A 16,408-nucleotide genomic window follows, 5' to 3' on the forward strand; every position below is an offset into this window, starting at 1 on the left:
AATAAACGATCAGCGAGTGCATACAATCATATTTTTCAGATATTATATATGTTATTCAACACAATTTCACAAATCTTTAATTTGGCCTAACTTAACCTTCTCTGTCTCTAAGCAAAGTTATGGCTCTCGTTCCAGTTTGTGCAGTAAACTGAAAACTCTGATCTTATTATTCGGATTAGTAATAACACAACATAATACAGAATAAGGGATATTTGAGATGAGCTGGCGATTGAGACAAATAAAAATACAGCGAGATAAATGATAGAAGGAAAAATACATAAACAATAAGTAAAATCATAATAACAAACAAAATAGTAATAACAACCCGACATATGTGTTTATACTCATTTTGTTTGTATTATTTTAAGCTTGGGGCTTCGTAAATATAAATGTCCGGAGAAATAATTTGCTTTCTTTTTTTTTTTTTTCCAACGGTGGCGTTGTAGTGTGTGCTTTCAATTAGCAGTGTGGTAATGATGCGAGTAAAGTATAATAATAAATGAATATTTAAGAATTTATTCAGCGAAAGTGTAAGTATGAGCTAATTAGCTGTGTGTAACATTATAAGAATAAAATTGTGTTGGTATTCATTACTCTGTATGTTACGTAATTAAAATGTTTTGTAATTTTATTTTGACACCTCTTGGTGTTCATATTAAATTAATATATTGTAGACTATGTTGTCCAAACAGAGCAAATATATCAACCTCGCTGATGTCATATCCTCTGTACTGTAGTGTACATGCTCTTCCTAATGCCTGTTGTCAGTGTTTATATTTTCAAAAACCTTAGTTTAACTTCTATAATTTTATTAAGCGAATGCTGAAAGATTATAACAAAGAAAATAAGGCTACTCTAAAGTGTAATTGTAATGTTAATTAAGTTTTTAGATCTGTGCTGTACATGATATTATATTAATATTAAAATAAAAGTAATAATGGTGATGAACATCTTCGCAATCACAGTCTGAAATATGTAATCGGTAAAGTAAGTTATTTACAGTTTGTTATTGTTACTACTACTAGTGTTAGTTATGCAAACTAAAGGAACTTTTGGTACTTTAAAGATTAAGTTTTAATTTTTAATGACTATATTATTAACAGTTATTCTATTTCATTTTATACTTATTTTTGATGTTGTAATTTGTGAATTAAGAATTAGTTTTATTTAAAGTGCTATACAAACTTTATAAGAAAGTTATATCCTACATAATAGATTGTATTTTGTACAGTAAGCTTAAAACTTGTCATTGCAACGAGTGGTATTAGTAATAGAATATAAGAAAATGGATGAAAAGGGGCCATTTCATCCTTCAAACTTGTTATTGTACTCACATTCTTGAGAAAAGTAGAAATTTAAATCTGCCCATTATTACTAATGAAAATCATGAACCTATCCTCTTAAGCTCCTGTAAATATAAAGTGCTAGCTTTCACTACTGCATATGGCAACTTGTTCCAAAAGTCAATCAACCTGTTATGAAAATAAAGCTTTTGTAACTGGAGCCTAGCATGTCCTTTACAAATATTAAGTGTCCTCTCATTCTATTATTGTCAGAATATAGCCCAAAGAAATCAGAGGCCTTTACCTATCAATCATTCAGATAATCTTCTATTTCTAAACTTCAATAAAAATATCTCTAACTTTTTATTCACTCAAAAAAGAATAATTTAAAAGCTCTTAACCTTTTCCCATAATATAATCTTTCCATTTCCTAGTACTAGTAGCCTCTCCTGAAACATTTCTAATAAATCAATATCCTTTCTTAAATAAGAAGACTAAAACTGTGCACAGTATTCTAGGTGAGGCCAAACTAGTGAGTTGAACAAAGATAATTAGCTCATTGAATTGTAATGATAATTTATATAAATACACATAAAATATTTTTTAGCATTTGCTACTAATAACACTGCACTGTTTTGATGATATGAGTGACTTGTCTACCAACATGCCAAAATTCTTTTCTTCAGCCATACTAGTGAGTGGTTTGCCATTTACATTAGATGTATAATATAAATTTTGATAGCCCAAATTCTTTATCTTGCACTTACTGCAATTCTAAGTAATTTGCCAAATATTTGTCCAATTTCATTGATTCAAGTCATTCTGTAATACCTTAACATCCTTTAGTACAGCTAGAAATATCGAAGAATTTAATGTTACCAGAAAACTCTACTAATGTACTAATTATATGCCTATTAATATCATTGATGTAAATAAGAAAAACAAAAGGCCCAGACACTAACTCCTGAGGCACTCCACTAGTAACAAGGGTTCAGTATCACTGGACTAACAGTATCTACCTTTTTCTTTTTCCCCTCCTGTTGCCCTACAATCCATTTTAACTAGTCTTATACCAACTCTTACTTGATGTGATTTTATTAACTACTCTTTTATGTGGCATTGTATCCAAAGAATTTTGAAAATCAAAGTTCACTAAGATAATATGCAACATCCTCAACAAAAGTTAACTAATTAGTAAAAAGAGATACTCCATTAGTTATTCCATGTTGACTTTCTTTAATATCTGATATCATATTTTGCTAGATGATTTTGAAAAATTTATTTTATTAGACTCTGTAATGTATCAAATAATGACATTATTACCAGGGTATGAAAAATTAGAACTTTGTAAATAAAGAACTCAGTCTCCAAATACAAACACTAGTATCACAAAAATAGAAAAAAATCAGTGGTGCTAATATCAAAAATCACAAATTAATGATAGCATTAATAAAGAATTTGGAAAAAAAAAAGAACTATAAAAAGAAAATTCTAATTTGTGAGACTTTTCACAATAGCAATATTAGACATTCATCATAGAAATAATGTTAATTCACAAGAAAAATCAGGCAAGTACTTGCAATGATATCTTTTAACAACTAGAAAATCTTACACATTACAGTTTCACAAATCTCTAACTTAGCACTTCTTGTCTTTGTCATTCAAACTTCATCATAAGACTTTTTATTGTCATGCCAGACAACAAGATGACATGTCATGTGACTAACTACTTAACATTTGTTTTACATGATTAATGATGAACTTAGTATCCATACTTCACTACTAAGGGAAACTTGTGTTGTTGTCTTAATATAAAAATCACTTCTTTGTTATTTAATGTTTACTTGGAGGCAGGCGATCTTATATTTAAAGCAAATAAAAATATGGGAGAACTAAAAAGGCAAATGGTAGAATGAAAAATATGTAAATGATAAACAAAATTATAACTAAAAATAAAATATAAGCTGCTACCTCATGACTCTGTAGTATTTTTCCAACTACAGAAATATGACAAACTGCCCTATAATTTCCAGTAAAACTGTTATCACCCCATTTAAGGATAGAAATAACATTAACTATTCTGTAATCCTCAGTCTTCTGCCCATTGTCTATTGATTTACCAAAGCTGAGAAAGAGAGAGAGAGAGAGTGAGGCAAGCATATATGATAATTTCATGTACTTTTAAAACCCTGAGAAAAAGATTGTCTTGTCCTGGTGCTTGTTTTTACTATCTTACCATGAAGGAATTAATATCTATATGTTTCAGGTCAATTCCAATATTTCACCTAGAATGTTCAAGGTCAGTACTTGGGAATATTGCTAATACCTTCTCTTGTAAAAACAAAAGGGAAGGAAACTTTGAAAGCTGAACAATCTCATAGTCTTAAATTGAAACCTCGCCATCAACATACTTTAACTACCCAATCACCATTTTAACATTTTGTTGTATGAAAATTATCAGCTGGCTGTTTTTCATAAGCCCTTTTGGATTTCCTAACTTATTTTTTAACGAAATGTGTTTACTAGTAGTAAAACAAAGAAGATTCTCAAAATTTACATAAAAAAAATAATTTTATCAAACTACACTAATAGTGTTAGTATTGCAATTTATGTAAGTAGTTGTTACTAGTGCCAGTTACGTCATTGTTATTGCAGTTAAACTTCAACTGCAATCAGATGGTGATGCTAATAAATGGCTGAGATATTTGCACTGCTGACAAGTGTGGGTAGGCCATCTGTAATTCTAGCCATTATTACTTACAGAGTGATTATCTGCACTGCTTGCCTTGCTGCTTTATCTCACTTTAGCTACCTGAACATATGATCAATTTTCGAGATTCAAAATTGAATTAAATTCCAAACTTTCTTAATCATTAGGAAAGTAAGATTAAGCTAGACCATAAACTACCCTGTTCTATTAAATTTGTCACATCTAATTTTGATACTTAAAATTTACTTGGGAGATAAAAGGTTTCAGCAAGAAAAGAAAAATATATCAGTATTTACTTGTTACTGTTCTGTTCTTTATAACCAAAAACTTGCTACTTTGATATCTGGATTAATATCTGTTTTGTATACTTATATAAGTAAGAACAGTTTGTGGCTATCTTGGTATAGAATTCAAAACATTCTAAATGCTTAAATGAGGAAGAAATGTCTTTGGTTTGAATATAAAAAATCTGAAAGAAAAACATTTTGTTCCTTTCATCATATGTTTTGGTGGAAAATTATGTAGAACAAAATTTCTGAGGAGCAGGATTTACAATCAAGAAAAGGAGAAAAAAATGTATTTTTCAGTGCGTGATAAAATCAAGTTTCTACCTAAGCCCAAGAGAAACTGCAAATAGCTGCATTGTACATATTAAAGGGCTTTTTGCAAATTGGTTCAGGATTGGTTACACTGTATAAGTAATAATGAGCAACATCACATGCCATACAGAGTTGCTGAGAAAGCTACTTATTTCACTCTTTCATGGCTAATGTTGAATATATATTAATTAAGATATATTTGTATAATTTTTATTACATTTCATTTAGTTCTACATTGTTTATAGTCATGATATTCTTATAAACTGGATGTCAAAAAGTTGTAAACATATGCTAATCCATTTGCTTAGGTAAAGTTTACATAAAATATGACAACAGTAATCTCATAGAAGCTTTTTAGTTGGTCCTGTATGTGTGTGTGTGTCCATACCCTAGGATGGGGCAAGCCCATCTGAAGAGGTAACACACATACTGAACAAGCTGGAATAAATAAACAGCAGTTATTCCCATTTTTGAATATTGTGCCAGGCCTCTTTAAGCCCATGATTGAGAAAACTTATCTGGTGATCAATCTATTTATTATATTTATTTGAATAAATATTTTAGTAATTCAAACAACATCAAATCAAGGGTGCATTTGAGTATTTTGACAGGAGTACTAACATAGCAAATTCAAAAGTAAGAGTATTAAAATTATTACAGAAATTCAAATGCAGTCATGTATGTTAGTTAGACTGCTGAACCTGGCTGATTTCTAATGTTGCATATCAGATAATCTTAAGTTAGTTCAATAAAAGCCATGTTTATCAATTTACAGTTTTCTTGGGTTCTGATGGAAACTTGATTTTATCACTCTTTGAAAAATACACTTAAGGCGTACTCTTATTGTTGTATTGATTTTTTTTACCAAAACCCATGCGGCAATAAACAAAATTTTATATTTATCAATTTTTGGAAAAGTGAAGAAATTTTTGCACAGTTAAGCATGTTGAATTGTGTATGTTTTATAAAATTAAAATCTCATAATTAAAGAAAAACATATTTTTTGATCTGTTGTTATCATAGTCAGTAACCTACATGATCATATAGGTCTAATTATTAATTATTAATTTTTTTTAACTATATACTAATTACAAACTAGCTCTTATCCTATGTTTTGGTTGCTAATATGCTGCCATCTTCAGAGAAGTACTAAGAACAACCATTTTTGTGTTGTTAGTGGCTGGGATTCAATCCTGGGTCTCTTGATAGAGGTCTGGAGCATTATCCACTGGGTTAGGGTCTCCTCCATTGGAACTTGGATCAACTATCTGAATGTTTTTCATATGGTACATTAACTCTTCTCATATATATAGCTATTCTCATTCAGTGCTGATCTCTATATGCAAAAATGTTTTTGCAAGCCACAAGCCTTGAACTCACACCTACCCCACAATCAATGTAGTTCAACTGTGTCTCGCATGTAAATCATCATGCGACAACCCTCCACCAGTAGGACTGTGACATACCCTCCTGATACATGTGACTCCCTCTATGTGATTCTACCAATCTATCTCTTCTTGTTAGGCAGTGACCAAGTGCAGATGTTTTTCAATTGTGTTTTTTTTTCATGTGTTTATTTTATTTTTGCAAAGTAGTGATTTACTTGATATATTCATTTGCTACAGTTAGTTTTTCTGTAGTAGTTTGCCGTGATAACTTACGTTTGTTTATTGATTTTTTTTTTCTCAATTATGACTACTTCACAGTTTAAAATGAATTTCAAAGTTTTATAAGTTCTGATATAATTACATTGAAGTTCATCCCTTTGATTGGGACCCCTCATCCTACCATCACCTGGATTTCGGTGCCCAGTGACTGATTTTTGGATTAGAGTGGACCAATCAACATAAATCCTTATACGTGTTAGTTGAGAATCCTCATTCCAGTTTCATAGTCTTGTCTCGTATTCTCCACCTCTGTGGAGTGAGTTCCAGAAGTTGACGTTGCACACACACATGCATTCCAATTTCTGTGCAGTTCTATCTGGAGGATGATGATATTTGGGGCAAAGGTTTTCCCTGTAGTGCTCCCCCTCAGAGTTTTTCACTTGTTTGAGGCTGCTGTTGTGAGAGGTTCCAGTCAGATTGGATTTGGTTTGATGTGAACTGCCACATTGGGTAGTTGTGGATTTGCACATATGTGCTCCATTTAGTAGATCAGTTTGACATTTATATAATCCAATCTACTCAACTTGAGGTGAAGATGGTGTGGACCGTCCTCCTACCATCGGTCAGAAGTAGTAATCCTGATGCTGCTTAGTTTTGGACTGGAGTATACCAGTTGTGCCTTAGCCACTGTACACCTTGGTGCACACCCATTTTAGGTTTCCCCACATTCTTGTCTGTAGATGGTTCTTCTGCAGTCTTTCTTCACTGGGATTTGAGATTCTGATATATTGTGGTTTGGATGTGAACTCACCTAGTTATTCTCTCCCTGTGATTTGGGAGTTCAAGGCTTGTGAACATAGTTTTGTATATAGAGGACAGCACTGAACAAGAATAGCTATACATGTGAAATATATTTTCAGCATAGGAAAATAATAACTTACAAGAATGATATTCAGGTTTTGCTAACTTCTGTGCTAATGATTTCACCTAACTAATAACACAGTCAGTAAGATGAATGGTTTGAGTTTGGCAGCTATATCAGTTTTACCAGTTTAATGCTAAGTCAGTAGCAAAATACACAAAACCAATGCCAAACAAAAGATACATATAATGTACATGACACTGACACTTTGCATCGGCCTACAGCTCGTGCTGTGGCTCAAAATCATTATCTTTATAAATTGGCATAGCCAGGTACCTTTGTTAGTAAAGGTTATAGTTTTTAGTGCTATGTCAATAATGAGTACAGGGATTAGTATTTATAACTAATCACTGGCACATCCTAAATAAGAATGTGGCAAGTATGTTTGAGATTTTAACTAATTATGTACTATCATCTGTATAAATAAACAAATTTAATTACTAAAATTTGATTCAGTTTTTACTGTTTTATATTTTACTGATCACATAAGGAAATTAATATGACTATTAGCTACAGTCATTCTGCCCATTAACAGTGAACTATAAAACTAAATGGACAAACAACACTATAAGCATGATGAAGTGATTTTATTTTTGGGCAATGTATTATATGTTTCAATAAAACATTGATTTGTCTCATGTCTGAAGAAGACACAACAATGTTCTGTTGAAACATGTATATTCCACCTGAATAAAATCACTTCATTATACTTGCAAATTGTTGTTTGCCAATTTAGTATTATATTATCATAATGTGCTTCCATACACAAGTGATAATGGACTATCATATCATTTCCAAGCACAGAAAACATGAATGTGCTTCCAGGTTTTTTTCCCTTTTTTAAAAGTTATTCCAAGCATAATATTATTGTCCAAAAGAGAGAGTCACTATCAATTATTCACCAAGTACATTTTAAACTTCTTAGATTTTTGTTTGGTCCAAGTACAGTAACCTTGATAAATTGTGAAAAGAGCATAATTATAAGGATCAGCCTGTTTCTAAAATTAGAAAATTCCCAGTTGCTGGTGTACAAGTAAGGTAGTGTACAATACAATCTGTAGTTTCAATTCTCTTCATATATACTTACTTGATAATTGATTAATGAGACTGATGATTATATTCAACTAACTGATTATTCTAACAGAACTTGGATAGTTGAGTTAATTGTATAGCTCATAATGTACAGCATCTGTTTATATACTATATATATATAGATATATACAGGGTAATTATAGAGAAAAAAACATGCTTATAAAGATTTTATCTTAAAGACTACTGCAAGGTGAACTAAATTTTACCAGAGGCACATTGAGAATCATACTTCTTAATTAGAAAAGACTTGACATGGTATATGATGTTTCAAAAACTGTCACAGAAGTTATTCAATATGCATTCTGTCATTCTCAGTCAGTACAGGTACGTGATTCAAAATTTGGGACCTGAGCCCTGCTGGATTTTGGAATTTTCTGGTTTTTGGGTTGTTTGGCTGTGTGTGTACAGATTATATAAATAAAGTGTGAAATGCATACACAAAGGTTGTTATTTACTTGCCTTTTGGACATTTTCATGATGAACAAAGGAGTAATTCATGTTAACACAGTGAGAGGGCTGTACAACCAAAGGGCAGGTTTGAACTGAGACCTCGTACTGCATCGACTCACCAAACCCCCTTGAAACAAAGCAGCTATGTCAGTAGTTAATCTAAAATCAAGCCTAAAATAAATTTTTACATACTTATTTTTACTTATTTATTTGTACAGTAATTTTTAGTACAGTTTTCAGTAATTGTAAGTTGGAAGTGTGCATCAGTAACCAAAAAAAGTCCGAGTATAAGGAATTTGTCCAAGCTAATGGAGTGTTCATCAGAATAGCTGGTTTCTGAAACATTCTGGTTTTCAGGTCATCAGATATGGGATAGTCTATTTGTATACCAAGCTTATCCCTAAGTGAAGTTACTGTAAGCACTCTATGTCCTAGAGAGTATTCATTTATCCTTGCAGTTTCCTACACACTCACACACATTTTATTTAAATGAACAATTGTATTGTTGCAAAAAAGAGAAAGGAGAGAAATTAAAACAATGTTTCTTTGCAACAAAAGCATGTTAGGTATGTGGTTTAATATGGTTTTGAAATGCTCTAATCCAAGTTCAAGCTTGTGATTCTTAATGTGTGTCTGGTGAAATTTTGTTTTCACATAAGACAAGTAGTTTTTCAGAAAGATGTTTTGAATGTGTGATTTTCTTTATAATTATTCTATATTTCCAAAACTGATTTATTTCAATTAAAGTTTGAATAGTAAAAAGGTGTATTCAAGCAGAAAGGAATTCAAATAATTTAATTTATAACTGCTATGATTTTCAAGCTTGTACAGGAGTAAATATATGTTTTGTTTTATGAATGGGTGAAAAGAAGAATGAGCAGTTTCTAAAATTTGATTGCATTTCTTTGTAGGTGTACATTTAAATGTAGTTTAATCTTAGGGTACATCGGTTACTTGTTAAAAGTATATGTGCAAATGTACACACACACATGTGCACATACTTGAGTTTAGAGTTTAAGGTGTAGGGTCTAAGGTAGGCTTATATTTGAATTTAGATTGTAGAGCTCAGTGCACTATGAGTTTTGATTTATTGTATTAATGAACATGTATATGTGTATATCTATATGTTGTTAGGTAAACAATGCACTCATTTTTTGTATAACAATTGAGACAATGATTTACAGTGGTCATCAACACTGTACAGTTAAGTAGTTGTACGTGCACATGTAGTATGGGGTATTTAACATTTCCTCATTGTGTTTGTCAGGAAGGATGTTAGTAGAACAAAACTACATGGTGTACCTGTACTATGAAGAAAGTATTGTATACATGTATTTATAAAATATACTGATTACAGATGTGATAGAATGATGAAGTTTGTTTAGAATTTCTCTAAGCATAGTTCTTTGTTATTGAAAATTTAAATTTAATTGCATTTCATTACATTGTGGAATTGCATGTAAAATAAATTTGTATATGAATGTAAATTATTTGCACATTAAAACTTAAATCACAATTTTTTAGGATGTTCTTGATCTAATATATTTTGTGTATCTGTACAAATGTGATGTTTTTTTTGTTTTTTTTTTGCTGTTTGGGCTACCTGATGAGTGTTTTATACAAATTTAATGGTGTTTTTCATGAGAAGGTTCATAAAATATATCTCCATTTAATGGTACACACAATGGGTATGGTGGTGTTTTTTTTGTTTTTTTTCACAAGTGGTTCAATAGAATATTTCCATGTGATGTGGAATGCACAATGCTAATCACAAAGTTTTCTGAATTAGATGTATGCACATGATTTAACTATTCACAATGCATTATCTATCTGTCTATCTATCTATCTATGTGCATATAGTACATATATTTTTATTTCAGGATTAGTTTTGCTTCTTTCTCTCTCTGCTATTCCATTTAGATCGTTATGTAGATTTACATATTTTTTTTTAGTTTTTGTGATTTACTTATAAAAGCTCTTCTTTGTATAAGAAGCTTTACAGTTACTTCAAATTGCATTAATTTTTGTGTGAAACCTTGTTATACAAATATATTTATTGTTTATGAAGTTTTTGACAAACATTTGAAAAAATCCATGATTTCATTGGAAATGTATTGTATGTGAAGCTTATTTTTAATTAATTATCTTAAAATTACTAGAGTACACTATAATTAGTATGGTATATAGTTTATTTGTACTTGTATTTTCATGTTAGCTATTGATTATAAGATGAAGATATTGTGAGCATTAAGAAAAACGTTAGAATTATATATACTTGTATAGCTTACTGTATACCATTCTTCATATACTATGTTTATATATTGATATTCTCAAGAATTTTTATATAGCCTTAAAAAAGACATTATTATAAATATTGCTTTTAAACTTACATAACTATTTGTGTACTGTGTGATTATAGAATTTATTATTCATATTATACAAAATTTGTATATTTTATGTAATCATTAAACATCATTCCAATTATTAAACATTTTTTCAATCATACACGCTATAGTTGAATCATAGATGGCTGAACTATAGAATTGTGTTTGAAATTCATTTTTGATAGAACTCTTGAAGACAAAGTTTAAAGGATTAATTTGGTATTTTCAGTACAGAGCTTAGACATTATATATTTTAGCATCTGTTGTTTTTCGATGTACAGCTTGTTTGAAAATACATTGCTAGTGCTGATCGACAAATCAAATGGTAACAATGATAAGTATAAACTTTAGAGGTCTGTAATCTCTGATTATCTCTCAAGTTGTTAGTTGTATTGAGAATTACCAAGGAACATAAATAGCAATTAGGAAAATCATAAAAGATATGAACTTCCTACCTTATTTTATTGTCACCGTTTCCTTAATGTTTTAAAATTCTAGATTTTTAACACCTTTACAAAGGCAACAAATTACATGAACTCAAAAACAGTTTAGTTTCTTTAATAATATATATATATATGTTCATGTATTATCACCCACATACTTGTATCTTAAGCTAGATTACTAAGATCTGTGTTAAAATATTGTAGTTCAGAATCTATGCATGTGCATGATTTCATAGAACATTCTGCAGTGAGAAAGACAGAAAAAATGTTTCTTCTATAAGTTTGAGAGTATAATAACAGACCTTGTTTCATAGTATCATTTGTAACCTTATGAAAATAATGTTATTGATAGTTTACTATTTACTAAGCTGTCACTTTGAATATTCCCCAATAGTATTGTTATTAGAATAGTATGTGCTAGAAACTACAGTTTAGGATTTTTGAATAAAGCCATCAATGATTTTAATAATACTGTATGTAATACCTGTACAATGAGTTTAATATATTTTAATTCTTAACATTACACTGCTTTAATGTACCTATAAATTGAATTGTAACATATTTTATTATTCAGTTGATTCTCTTGGATTCCTTGGTAAAAATATGACCCAAGTCCAATTCATGTAACAATAACAAATTAATTTCTTTCTTTCTTAGTGTTTTCTATAGGCTACTTTCAACAGTAATTCTAAGACAATGGTAGATATATATGCCTGACTTACTTAGCTTTGATGGATAAACATCTCATAACTCAATAATTAAAGGAATGGCAGAGTAAATGTAATAACTCTTACTGTCTAATACTGAATAACTTCTTTGACACTGAACTAACTTCGTATTATCAAACAACTCACTGAATGCTTCACAGAATTCACATTCATTACTCATCCACATTTCATTAAATACTAATGTGCACATAACTAAATGCTTACTCATATTTATAACTAATGTACTCATATCTAGATATTAGTTAAGTTACTAATTCTTGACATCACCATACGTTTTCTAGGTATTCTAGGACTACTATTATGGATTTGGTTGATTTTAACATCTAAATTAAAAGATAAAAGTGTAGCTTACAACAATATGTAGACCACAGAAGTAAGGGTAGCACTATGCAAGTTTGTTCTAGAATTTTGATGAAAACCATAACAAGTATCATTTATGTTGTTTACTACAAACTAAGCAACAAGTGATATTTATAACTTCTGTGGTGTATATATATATATTATTAATTAATGCTAATTTACAAGGACAATAAGACTGATTTTGTTTGACATTAGTTATCAACATCTATATAGCATAATTTTCTATAGTACAAAAATCGATAAATGACTTTCAGTTTTCAGAAATCTGGCAAAATAGCTTTCCTTGTTTTGAACTGCTCTTTATTTTTCCTCGCTACAAGCCTTTATGCTCCCATCTACTTCCATGTGTTTTCCACATAGTATAGCTGTGTTGTAGCATGCAAATAAACATGACAACCCTCCACCAATAGGAGTATGACACACCCTCCTAGCACAGCTGATTCCCTTTATGCAGTAGAACCCAATCTTCACCTCTCAGTTCTAATTTTGGCATTCATTGCCATTTGAATTGAAGATTTTGCTTTCAATTTTTTAACTTCACAAAATTTATTTTGAATTTGAATTTCTTCTTTTTAATTTCTTATAATTTTTTTCATGCAGTTTCATTACTGCTTCATGTTGATTTGATTTCATCTATTTTTCTTGGAGTGTTTTTGTACTCAGGAGAATTGACATGAATTCACAGTTTCATGTCAACCACTACTGCTTTATACACTACCAGTGAACAACAGCCTATCATGATGGTTTCAGGTTTGACATGAGTCTTAGCCATGCATGGAAGATGTGGCATGCTGATCCCTGAACCATTGACTCGGCATGACCTTCTTTTCCTTTTCTGAAGTTAGTATCACAAGTATGTTATGTTTTGTCCTTGTCTTCCATGTCCTACGACCCATCTCATTCCCTATTGACTGATGCACCTACTGCCGAATATTGGGGTCCATGCTGAACATTTTGGTCAGCAATTGTGTTCAGGGGTCAGCATGCCACATCCTCCTTGCAGAATTGGACCGTAATACCTTTGTGTACTTTCACAGGCACAGTTTTCCTGCCTTTGCTCGACCTTAACATCTTTCCTACATTACCTTTCTTTCATACACCTGTTGTTTGAGGCTATCCATCGTTCCTCTGAGGGATTTTTGGTGGATGCCTGTTTCCTCCTCCTGGTCACATTCACGTACTTGTTCTCCTCTGCGCTGTCCTTCCACACATGGCTCCTTTGTTGTTGGGACCTCTTAGGTAGGGATGCTCTTTTAACTTGTGTGTCTTTCCCTACATGTTTGCAAGATCTACACTTGGCCCCCTTTTCACAGCAAACAGTTTTGGGGTCTTCCTGACTTATTGGAGTCAAGAGCAGAATCTGCCTGTTTACATACTTCCCTCTTCTCCCTGGCCACATGTTTATTCCAACCTTCCCCAGCTTATATCCCTGTATCCTTCCCTCTTATTTTTCTCACTTACCTGTTCCTTTCTTACAGGTTGCTCCTTTAAGGTGTACTACAGTTCACCACTAAACTTCATGCTGCTAATGGTATAAGTACCATGTGGGATCAGATCCAGTAGGGGCCAGACTACTTCTGTTAGCAGCTACTTGGGAGTCATGGGTTCTTCAGGTTTTATAAGAAGGACTCTCCCCCACTCTTGTTTCCTTTCACCTCCTCCTCTATCACATTTTCCTGTTCCTTCCCCTCTCCTCAGGATCCCCTTTCCAGCCAGCATCTTTCTATGGCAGCTTAGGATCTTCTTCTCAAGGGTGCTATAGAACTAGTAATTCCCACTCTTCCAGGTTTCTAGTCCCATCTTTTTGTGGTCTCCAAGAAGACTGGGGATTTGCATCCTGTTACAGATTTCTCCAGTCTGAACTGCTATATTTAAGTTTCTCAGTTCACCATGGAGGCTATTCTATCTCTTTGATGGGCATTAACTCCAGGTCTTTGGATGATGAAGATCGACGTGTCTGATGCTCTTACCTTCATATTCCCATTTCTCCTGCATCATGTCGTTGTCTTAGTTTATTCCACAGGGAATGTGTATCTCAGTTCCAGGATCTCCCTTTTGGGCTGGACTCAGCTCCATATGTTTTTGTTTGGGTGTCAAGGCCTTTGTCCAACTTTTTCATTCTCATAGACTTTAATTCCATCACTTCCTGGAGGACTGGTTCCTTCTAGCTCCTTTGCTTTCAGCTTCTTCTATCAATATGCAGTTTCTTTTCAGGGAAGCTGCTCAAATGAGTTGGTTGGTCAAAGTGGAAAAGTCCATTCTCACACCAACTCAATACCTTGTTTGTCTTGGGGTATTCTTCAATTCCCATCTCAGTTGGGCCCAGCTTTATCCCCTTTAACTTTGTTCCATGGAGCTTATGATTTGGAAGGCTCAATCCTCACCTTTTCTTCCTGCATGAGGGGTTCTTTCTACTCTCTGGACTTGAGCTTCTTTGGAGGCCCTTATTTCCCTTTGTCATGTTCACATGCAGTCTCTTTTGTAAATACTTCACGATCATTGGATTACCCAGTATTCCTTCCTCATTCCCTCCAGATCAAATTTGCCTGGTGGCTGAACAGGGACCACACAATAGCTGGTGTCTTGCTTCCTCTTCCATGACTAGAGGTGCATCCTTTTACATATGCTTCCCTGTCAGGCTAGAGAGCTGTATTACAATGCCCAAGAGATCTAGGGCCATTGGTCTTTAGTTAAGTCAAATTTCCATATCAGTCTTCTGGAACTCTGGGCTGTTCATAGGGCAATGGTTCATTTCATACTGCTTCAAGGGACAAAACAGTGATGGCCCTTTCTGACAAATTGACAGTTGTCTCTTATCACACATGGCAAAGGAGCACCCAGATGTGGTCCCTGTATTTTCACACATTAAACATGATGTTCTGGACCCACTTCCTTCGCATTTGTTTGCTGGCTTATCATATCCCAGGTGTTCTCAATCATGTCACAGATTGATTATTCCATCTCATCACAGAGTGGTCCGTTGATTCTCAGGTTTTCAAATGGCTTCAGCTTTGGCAATAGACACTTTTAGTCAAGATTGGATGGGGCTCTACATTTATGCCTATCCTTCATCTGTCTTTGTTTTCATGGTCTTATCCATTATCCATACCATCCATGTCAAGTCCTTCTAGTGGCTCCATTCTGGCCAGCTCAACTGTGGTTCCAACTACTACTTCCTTTTCATTTGTCACCACTGTTACCTCTTTCTCTTTCCCCTACCCTCCTCCATCAACCTAATTTGGCAGTGCTTCATCAGTCTCTCCCCACACTCTGGTTTCATGCATGGCTTTTGACCAGTCCCTTGTGAGAGGTTCTGGACTTTCCACCCAGGTGGCATCCCTTGTTTCCCATTATGTCCATTATTGTGCCATGTCAGTGTACCAGCTGAAGTGGTGTATTTTTTGCTGTTGGTGTCTCTGTTGGGTGTTAATCCCTTCCTTGCCGATTTTTTACCTGGCTTTTTGGTGATGGTCTTTCTGTTTCAACCAATGCTAATTATAGAGCAGCATTATCTTCTACCTTTCATTTGTCCCATTTTGGCCATGTATTTTCCTCTTCTGTTATTTCCCTATTGTTTCATTCGATTTGTCTCCATCATCCACCTAAGACCAAACCGTTACCAGTTTGGGATCTTAATGTTGTCATATGAGCCCTTTTCTTCCCTTCATTTGGACCATTGGCTTCTTGTTTCATATGTCACCTATCCTTTAAAACCTTTTCCCTCCCCCTGTTGGCCTGTGGATGTCAATGGTTGGATTTGTTTGCCATCTATGCCTCTCGCGTCCTTTACCACAAAACCTATGTGCTCCTTTATTCTGATCCTACCTTTC

At 32.9% G+C, this 16,408-nt stretch overlaps 1 protein-coding gene across 1 annotated transcript in view; it reads left to right on the forward strand.

Moving 5' to 3' along the window:
• The first annotated feature begins 747 nt into the window (after positions 1-747).
• Positions 748-16,408, forward strand: part of LOC106476885 (A-kinase anchor protein 13-like) — a 245,164-nt gene continuing 229,503 nt past the window's right edge. The window contains exon 1 of the mRNA XM_022381499.1: positions 748-987. The gene's annotated coding sequence lies outside the window, so the exon portion shown is untranslated. The remainder of the gene's footprint in view (positions 988-16,408) is intronic.

Source organism: Limulus polyphemus, unplaced genomic scaffold, assembly GCF_000517525.1.
Source record: "Limulus polyphemus unplaced genomic scaffold, Limulus_polyphemus-2.1.2 Scaffold7, whole genome shotgun sequence".
Lineage (NCBI taxonomy): Eukaryota > Metazoa > Arthropoda > Merostomata > Xiphosura > Limulidae > Limulus > Limulus polyphemus.